At 48.9% G+C, this 9870-nt stretch overlaps 1 pseudogene; it reads left to right on the forward strand.

The window, feature by feature from the left end:
* The first annotated feature begins 7290 nt into the window (after positions 1 to 7290).
* Positions 7291 to 7746, forward strand: LOC100967705 (PEST proteolytic signal-containing nuclear protein-like; annotated as a pseudogene).
* The last annotated feature ends 2124 nt before the right edge of the window (positions 7747 to 9870 follow it).

Raw genomic sequence — 9870 nt, forward strand, 5'->3', positions numbered from 1 at the left:
TAAGCCAGTTTCCACCCCTTCATCCACTTCTCTCCCAAACGCTTGCTGTCTTTCTCCCTAATGTCGCTGGTCCAGCTTTCTTCATCCCTTTGGCCTTCAAATCTGGGAAATTTATTGCCACTAGAGTGGAGTTTCAGGAGTGTGAGAAGGTAAGTGTGGTGAATGCAATATATTCAGGTGGAAAACGCATTGGGTTTTAAGCACAGGGAAATCATCTCGTTTTAAACAATAATAACAACAGCACAACATTTCCTCAGACAACTTCATCCTCCTCCTGCCCACAGCTACCATCTTTCCTCATCTTCCTAGAAAAGTACTATTTCCTCTCCTTCTCCTCAGCTCTCTCCCATTTAGCTTGAATCCATTACTGCAAGCAGAGCACCTCCTGCTAACGCTGCCCAGGTCCTCGGTGCCTACACCACTGCCCTTCTCCTCCACCGTGACCACCCAGCCAACTCTGCCAGTACGGATCCTGCTTTGGGGCAGTTGTTTTTCCCTAGATCATCTGTTGATTCTCCTGTCTGCTACTCCTTTGCTCTACTTTGCAGATGCCTCTGGTTTTACTCAGGGCTGCACCTGGGGCCTTCTCATTTCTAATTTTCTCTTTAATTTCCATAATAGTCATGCATCGTTCACAACTTCACTCTTCCCAATTCATGCCTCGCACTGTAGCCAAAGGGGTCTTCTCAAAATGCCCCTCTATAGCTCCTCAGCTCCTGGGGTGAAGTCCACACTCTTGCACGGCCTACGTGCCCTGTGTATCCTGGCTCCAGCCATCTCTGCCTTGTCACACCCATACTCTCTCGGCTGTCTCCTCCCCACCTTCAGAAAGCTCATTCTTGTCATGCTGCCTCCTGCCACAGGGCTTTTGCTGTCCCCCCTCCTTAAGCGTTTGCCTCCTTGCTTACCACATTAAATCCCACACATGTTCCAGACAAGTGGTCCTTCCTGCAGGAAGCCTTCCGTGATATGTCTGATTTGCTCCATATTACCTCCTGGCCATTGAAGAGGTAAATCTCCCCTAATTCCCCTTCCTTCGCCCCAAATTGGATTCTGCATCTGCCTTCAGACCTTGCTCCCCACTCTCCAGAAGGCTTGGATCTCTGTTACACTTGAGCAACACATCTGTGAGATTTTTCCTTCATTCAAGCCAGTTTCAAGGCATGATGCAGAGGGTTGTTTCTGTCTTCCCACGTGGTAGAAACATAGTTTTTACTCATTTCTGCCTGCTTTGACATGATGGCAGTTCCTGACCTTTCTTGAGGAGGGGAGGATTTATCTTTTTTCAAATTACTCACATAAACTGATCTTTTTATTTTTAAAATTCACATAATTAAAATGCACATTAACATTCAGGATGTGTAGACTAGTTTCAGTCTCACCCTGGCATGCCACAACCACCCCATGCCAGGACCTGGCACTCAGGAGCCTTGGAAGATCTCCTGGGGAGTCCTGCATCCACACCTGCCTGCTTACCTGGGGGTATCAGCTTGATGACCCTCCTGGTCGGGGCTGGAGCTGTGGAGGTGGCCAGATGTGCCCAGCAGAGCCACAATGCAGAGAAAGAACAAGGTTTCATCTCACTTACAGTCTTCCAGGGTCAAGAGATTTTTATTCACCAAATTAAAATGTTCGACAGTTGGTTGCTTAATACAAGCGGGCAGGAGGGACCAGGGCCCTGGGAGAATAGACAGCCACTTTGGCTAGATTCCAAAACCTGGAGACAGTAGAAATGTAGGCTCAGCAACTCTGTGGTCCTGAAGCTCAAGAGGACCCTGAGAAAAGGGTGGAGAAAGAAACTGTGTGTGTGTGTGTGTGTGTGTGTGTGTGTGTGTGTGTGTGTGTGTGTATCTGTGTGTACAGCAGGGATCTCAGAACCTTACAAGGCAGTTTTCTGTAGGCAGGACAGGCTGATTTGAAGTGGTTGCCCTGTTTACCTCCCTCGGGCTCCTTGCTGATCAGTTGCTTCTGATGCCTTGGGGATCTGACAATATATTTGGAATGTTTTATGCCAATTACCGCTTTGGTTACTAGTATTTTCTTTCTTTCTTTCTTTCTTTCTTTCTTTCTTTCTTTCTTTCTTTCTTTCTTTCTTCCTTCCTTCCTTCCTTTCCTTCCTTCCTTCCTTCCTTCCTTCCTTCCTTCTTTCTTTCTCTCTCTCTCTCTCTTTCTTTCTTTCTTTCTTTTTTTGAGACAGAGTCTCACTCTGTTGCCCAGGCTGGAGTGCAGTGGCACGATCTTGGCTCACTGCAACCTCTACCTCCCGGGTTCAAGTGATTCTCCTGCCTTAGCCTCCCGAGTAGCTGGGATTACAGGTGCCCACCACCACACCCAACTAATTTTTGTATTTTTAGTAAAGACAGGGTTTCCCCATGTTGGTCAGGCTGGTCTTGAACTCCTGACCTCAGGTGATCCACTCGCCTGCCTCAGCCTCCCAAAGCACTTGGATTACAGGCATGAGCCACTGTGCCTGGCAGTTACTGGTATTTTCAATTCATTTTCTACTATGTTGGAAGAAAATTTAAGATGAAAACAGTCTTATTTTTCTCCCACTATCAATCTTATTTGATTCAGATGTCAAGAAAGCAAGGTGTTTTCTGTGTTAACCTAGAATTTTAAAATACTGCTGCTGGTATTATATTATGCTCTCCTAAATTTGCAGGACAATAGCCATGCTGTGAGCATCCACAAAGTGGAAGATTAGATCCACTCATTATTCAAGCAACATATATTTATATTCTTGTCACTTTTAATGAAATTTTCAACATAAACTTGCTACATTTATCAGTGTTCTTTCTGCCATGCACTCTGTCACATAGAGAGTAAATTCCAGGGCCCTTTAAAAAGAAACTAGAACATATGGTTTGGGCAACTAAGTACTTTCTGCTCTCCCTCCCTCTCTCTGTCCCTCCCATCTATCATTCATTGATTTCTTTATTTAATCCATTAACTAATGTTGCCATGCCAGGCCCAGAACTGGCACTGGGAGCACAGTGATGAATGGGACTAAATATCTGTCCTCAAAAAGCCTATAATCTAGGAGAGAGGGAAGAACAGAAGATAGAAGTGGTGACAAGTATGACAGCTGCTCTCATGGAGGGGCAGCAAGACTGGAAGCATGCAGGGTGGGGCAAAGGCCTCCTGACAGAGGAGGGGCTTGCCCTCCAGCTTGCAGGACACACACACACACACACACGCGCACACGCATGCACATGTGTGGCACAGCCCCCAGCCCCCAGCTCAGGGGCACTGGGAAATGGAGCTAGCCTGGAGTGTTCCAGCTCTCTGAGCATTGCCATCTGTGTGTGTGTGTGTGTGTGTGTGAGAGAGTGCATACACGTGTGTGTCTGTCTCTGTATTTACACGTGCATGTTTGTGCATGTGTGAGTGTGTGGGAATGTAAGAATGTGTGTAGAATGTGTGTAAAATGTGTGTATGTTTTGTGTAGTGTGTGTGTGGTGTGTGTGTGGTGTGTAATGTGTGTGCCTGTGCGTGTGGTGTGTGTATGAATATAAGTATGTGTTGTGTAGTGTGTGTGTTGTGTGTAGTGTAGTGTGTGTGTTTCTATGTTGTGTGTGGTGTGTGGTTTTTGTTGTGTAGTGTGTGCTTGTGTGGTATGTGTATGTGGTATGCGTGTGGGATATAGTGTGGTGTGTGGTGTGTATGTATAGTGTAGTATTGTGTTTCTATGTTGTGTGTGGTGTGTGGTTTTTGCTGTGTAGTGTGTGCTTGTGTGGTGTGTGTATGTGGTATGCGTGTGGGATATAGTGTTGTGTGTGGTGTTGTGCGCATGTGCTTGTGTGGTGTGTGGTGTGTGTCTGTTGTATGTAGTGTCTATGGTGTGTGTATTGTGTGGTATGCATGTGTTTGTGTGGTGTGTGTGTTGTATAGTCTGCACTTATTTGTATTTTGTGTGTTGTGTAGTCTGCATGTGTTTGTGTGTGATGTTTGTATTGTGTAATGTGTGTTGTGTAGTCTGCATATGTTTGTGTGTTGTCTGTATTGTATGTTGTGTAATCTGTATGTGTTTGTGTGTTGTGTGTGGTATGTTGTGTGCATGTGTTTGTGTGTGGTGTATGGGTGTGTTGTGTGTTGGGTAGTCTGTGTATGTGGTGTGTGAATGTGTGTTGTGTGGTCTGTGTGTGTGGTATGTGCGTGTGTGTTGTGTCATCTGTGTGTGTTTGTGTGTGGTGTGCATTGTGCAGTTTGTGTGGTGTGTGTGTGGTGTTGTGTAGGTTGTTGGGTGGTTGTGAGGTGTGGTGTGTGCATGCGTTTGTGTGTGGCATATGTGAGTGTGTTGTGTGTTGTGTAGTCTGTGTATGTGTGGTGTGAGGTGTGTGTTTTGTGTAGTCTGCATGTGTTTGTATGGTGTGTGTGTTGTGTAATCTGCATGTGTTGGTGAGTTGTGTATGGTGTGTTGTGTGGATGTGTTTGCATGTGGTGTATGTATGTGTGTGTGTGTTGTGTAGCCTGCATGTATTTGTGTGTGGCATGTGTTGTGTCATCTGTTTGTGTGTAGTGTGTGTGTGTGCGTTGTGTAGTTTGTGTGGTGTGTGTGTGTTGTGTAGGTTGTTGGGTGGTTGTGGGGTGTGGTGTGTGCATGTGTTTATGTGTGGTGCATGTATGCGTTGTGTGTTGTGTAGTCTGCATATGTGTGATGTGTGTTTTGTGTGTGTTGTGTAGTCTGCATGTGTTTGTTGTGTGCGTGCTGTGTAGTCTGTGTGTGTTTGTGTGTGTGGTGTGCATTGTGTAGTTAGTATAGTGTGTGTTGTGTGGTGTGTGCATGTGTTTGTGTGTGGTATATGTGAATGTGGGTTCTGTGTTGTGTAGTCTGTGTGTGTGGGGGTGTGGTGTGCATTGCGTAGTTTGTGTGTGTGTGTTGTGTGCATGTGTTTGTGTGTAGTGTATGTCTTTGTTGTGTGTTGTATAGTCTGTGTGTGGGGGGGTGTGGTGTACATCGTGTAGTTTGTGTGTTGTGTGCATGTGTTTGTGTGTGGTGTATGTGAGTGTGTGTTGTGTAGTCTGCATGTGTTCGTGTGGTGTGTGTGACTGTGTGTATGGCACGTGAAAGTGTGAGTGTGTGTCTGCGTTGCAGGGGCCGGCAGTGGGAAGGGAGAGATGCTGAGGATCCCCGCCTGGCTCCTGGAGGTATCCCAGCCTTTTTGCAGGCTTCACAGCTGGTGGGTGTCCTGGCCTGGGGGCATTAGACAAGCAAGGCTTCAGTGATGAGGCTGGAGCGTCAGACCCTGTGGAATCAGGGAAGCTGGGGACCTTAGCTTCCTGAGGTGGCTCGATAAGACTTTGCTCAACCTGAGCAGTGGCACCTAGCAGAAGCAGGCGGGAGGATCCCAAGCGGACATTTTCTTTAAAGCTGGTGGTTAAGGTTCCTAGACAGACACAGGGAACTTGTTGGATAAGTCCCAATCACTCCCACTTCTGCATATATTGGACCAGTGTCCCTGCATTGATGCTGTTGCAGTGTCCTCATTTTCCAAGCGCCCATGGCCTAAGAAAAGGCCAAACAGGACCTAATAGGTGTCTGAGGAGGCTGAGAAAAGAGGCTGGAGGCTGACTGCTGGTCTTGGAGACTCCCCCCGGCAGGGGGCTGAGGAGGGGCTGCGGGGAGCAGTGAGAGCTCTGGAAGCTGCACAGTGGTTCACAAGCGTGGCTGCACATTTAAATCCAGAGGAACTTAAAGCAGCACTTTCACCACACTCCAGCCCAACTGAACATGAATTTCAGGCTTTGTGGTTTTGATCCCCAGGTAATTAGGTTTGTGATCGAGGTTGAAGACCAGCATCTGCCTAGTTCCTAGTGTGGTCCTGGGATCACCTGTGTCTAGACTGTCCAAGTTACAGAGCTAGATCCTTAGACCTAACACAGACTTGGGGTCTGAGGCTATGGGTGGGCCTGGGAACCTGTATGACAGTGCAGTTAATAGGATATTTTTAGTTACACCCCAGTCAAACCAAACCGATTGGGCTCCACATAGGGCAAGGGAAAAGTAAAGAAAGGATGCTTGGCTGGCGAAAAAGGCAGGTGGCCCCACTAAGCATCAAACATGTGGCAGGGATAAGCCTGGGCTCTAGGGGGTGTATAGCCGTGAGAAGAGCAGGCTCCGCTGTCAAAAACATGTGGGAGGCAGACAGCCTAATTAACATGTACAATAAAGTGTGCAAATGCTGCATGTGCAGCGCAGTGTGAAAATGATACATGTATGATGCAGAGTATATATGCTGCATGTGTGATACAGGATGTAAGTGAAACACGTATGCTGCAGGGTGTATCATACCCTGGGTGTAGGCGATGCATGTATAATGCAGAGTGTGAATGCTGCATGTATAATGCAGAGTGTGAATGCTACATGTATGATGCAGGGTGTAAATGCTGCGTGTGCAATGCTGGGTGCAAATGCTTCATGCCGTTGGGCCCTGGCACTGAGGTATGTGCTGGTATCTCCCCCGTGTAGTGATGTCTCAGAACCTGAAGGATGAAACATTGGTCAGAGTTCTTGGTTGCAGACAACAAAATCCACTTTAAAAAAAGAAAAAAACTGGATGGGTCTTAGTAAATTATATTAGTTGGCTTCCACAAGTTCTGGAACAGAGACCCAGCCTGGACACTACCTAGCCAGGAATCAAGCAGCCCTGAAACCACCAGCGACATTCAGAGAGACGCTCTGGGGAAAAGCTGTTGCTGCTACCTCTGGCCCTTAGCACCCTCCACACAGAAGCCTGGTCCCCACCACAGCTTCACCCAAAGCAAACTAATGCCCCAGAAGCTGACCTCAAGGGCTCAGAGGCGGAGAAGCTGTGTGAGGGCCGCGGGAAGTCGGGAATGGCAGGCACAGGTTGGTTCTGGGCTTCCTGTTGCCCTTCGCTGCTGAGTTTGGTCAGTTACTTCACTCTGGTGTGACCAGGCAGCCTCTCCCTGGGGTTCCAGCGTGCCCACAGTGAGGAGGTGCTTCCTCCGCAGCTTCCATAGGGAAGGAAGGCAGAGGCCTGGGGAGGCCTGGCCTGGGCTGACCGCTGAGGCTGCTAGAAACGCCACCCTCTGGGCCCCTGGAGCTCTGCGCCAGGGACAGAGGCAGACTGTGGTGGGTGGACAACAATGCGCTTACTCTTGCGGAATGTTTTAGAAACCGTAGCTTCTTTGCTTGCTTTCTGTAAACATGTATATTGTCCATCAATGGCAAGCATACTTGGAGGTCTTTTTGTGTGGACTGGCATGGGCAGTCAGGCAGAAACATGCTTTGTCAAGAACACAGAAGGGGAGGCCACAGTGGGGAAAATGGCGGAGGGGAGGGGGAGAGCGGAGAAGCCTGAAAAGTCGCAGCGAGCTGGAGCAGCCAGAGGACCTGAAGAGGAAGCAGAAAAACCTGTGAAAACGAAGACCGTTTCTTCTGGTAATGGAGGGGAAAGTTTCAGTCGCAGCACTGAGAAGGGTCAGCTGAAGGAGCTGCAGACCTCCCAACGGAGTCTACAAAGATCTCCACATTGGATTCGCCATAGGTAGTCAGATGATAAAGAAGACATCAGCCATGGCCATCACACTCGGGTCAGGGAGTGAAGCGGAGGAAATGCCTCCAGAAGCCAAGCTGAGGATAAAGAATTCTGGAAGATCCCCACCAACACCAGCCGGACCAAACTCCTTCAATAAAAGGAGTTTGGGTTTTCTGATAACCAGAAGTTATGGGAGCAAAATATAAAATTTCATCTTGGAAATGTCCGTGAACAAGACAATTAAATGATGTGTTTTGAAATTGGGATGGGGGTGGGTGTAAAGTTAAAAGAAACAGTTTCCTTTTTTAAAGAATGGTATAAGGCCGGGCGTGGTGGCTCACACCTGTAATCCCAGCACTGTGGGAGGCCGAGGTGGGCAAATCGCTTGAGGCCAGGAGTTCAAGACCAGCCTGGCCAACATGGTGAACTGTCTCTACAAAAAAAATACAAAAATTAGCTGGGCATGGTGGCAGGTGCCTGTAATCCCAGCTACTAGGGAGGCTGAGACAGGAGATTTACTTGAACCTGGGAGGTAGAGGTTGCAGAGAGCTGAGATCGCACCATTGCATTCCAGCCTGGGTGACACAGCGAGACTCTGTCTCAAAACAAACAAACAAACAACAACAAAAAGAATGGTATAAGACATTTTGGGAGCAGCTTTATTTTTTTCGTTTCCATTTTTTTTTAAAGATTGAGAGGTACACTAATAAATGAGAGCTTGAAATTAAAAAAAAAAAAAAAAGAACACTCTCTCTAAGGCCTTGCTCCTCAAAGTACCCACAGCAGACAGCACCTGGGAGCTCCTAAGAAAGGCAGAGTCCCTGGCCCCGCCCACCTGGACTCCTGCACCAGAATCTGCATTTTAAGGAGACCCCACAGGAGTTTCCTGGGAACACTGAGGTAGAACAAGCTCTGAGCTGGAGCTGTTCTCAGCCTGTGTGCAGAAACATCTGGGGAGCTATTCACACTCCTAGGTCCAGGGCACAGCCCAGACCAGTGGAACCAGTGTGCCTGGGGGTGTGGGGGAGGGTGAATTGCAGGGACACCTGTTAATTTTTCCCCAGGCAAGCAGGGCTGAGCATCTGCTTTAGGCTCACCCACCAGCTTTAGCTCACCTGAGCCTGCATCTCCATCTACCTGCATAGTTGCTAATCATGGTCTTTGCCTGACCTTCATCTCTGGACCCTGTGGATCCAGAAACTTCCACCCTGCCCTCACTCTCCTGTGTGGCCTCTGCAACTCTCAACAGAGCTGCATCTTGAAACCCTCCTGCATATACCACGCTCGGGCCACTCCACACCCATTAGCCAGCACCTCTGGGTGCAGGCCAGGACAGTGTCATCTTTCAATTCATTCCTGCCACCCACGTGCTGCCATCGACCTCCCTGCACATCCTCACCTGCCATCCCCCCAGGTAAGAGTCCATCGTGCATTATCATAAACCCCTGTTGCCTGTCCCTGCTACAACTTACACCCTCCCTTCTCCTGTCACCTGTGGGGTCCTTGGCAGATATTTGAACTTGGTTTAATCAAACTCTGTGCTTACTTCATTCCTGCCTCCAAGCAGCCCAGTGCAGGTGGAGGAAACTCTAGAATTCTTGCTAACTAGTCTCATGTTACACTCCCAAGTCAGCATAGCCCTGAGAGGTGACAACTTTCCCTGATCCCTTCATTCATCCCGCGCAGACACAATCACTTCACCTCTCCTTCGTACTCGAATGCCCTATGCCCTCGCCCTTCTCATCACTTGCAGCTGAGAACCTGGCTCATTTTTCACTGGGAAAGTAGACTATAACAAAAGGGACCAGTTACAGGCTCCCACATCTTGTCCACCAACCACTGGCTCTGTCCCAGACGGTGCCTTCCTCCCTGCTGAAGTGGAGAGACTCCCAAAACTTCCTTGGCCAGGCTCACCGTGGGCTCCTGAGCCATCCGTCACTCTTGGTCAGTGGCCTGGCTGCTGTATGTCCCCTGCTCTGATGCATGGTCACCAGCTCCCTTTCTCCTGGCTGGATCTTGTTAGTGCTCAGCATGTGGGGGATGGCCCTCTGTCTGTCTGTGGAGAGTAGATGCTGCCGAAACCCCTGCTGCTTCTCCTCCATTCTCCCTGGGATCCGCTGGGGTCAGGCTTTGGTTCCCACCGTCCTTCCAGACTGTCTGACCTGTCAGAGGGTTTAACATGGGTGGCCGCGTCCAGCTTCTGGAAATACTCTTCATGGATGGAGTGGCCCTCCCTCACCTTCCCTGCCTTACTGCAGCTCCTTCCAGACTCCTTGGCTGGATCCCTTCCTCATCTGGCTACTCCACCCCTGCAGCCCCCGGGGCTCAGTCTCCACCTTTCTGTCCTCCACTTTCATCCCTGGGCTTT

Source organism: Pan paniscus, chromosome 11, assembly GCF_029289425.2.
Source record: "Pan paniscus chromosome 11, NHGRI_mPanPan1-v2.0_pri, whole genome shotgun sequence".
NCBI lineage: Eukaryota > Metazoa > Chordata > Mammalia > Primates > Hominidae > Pan > Pan paniscus.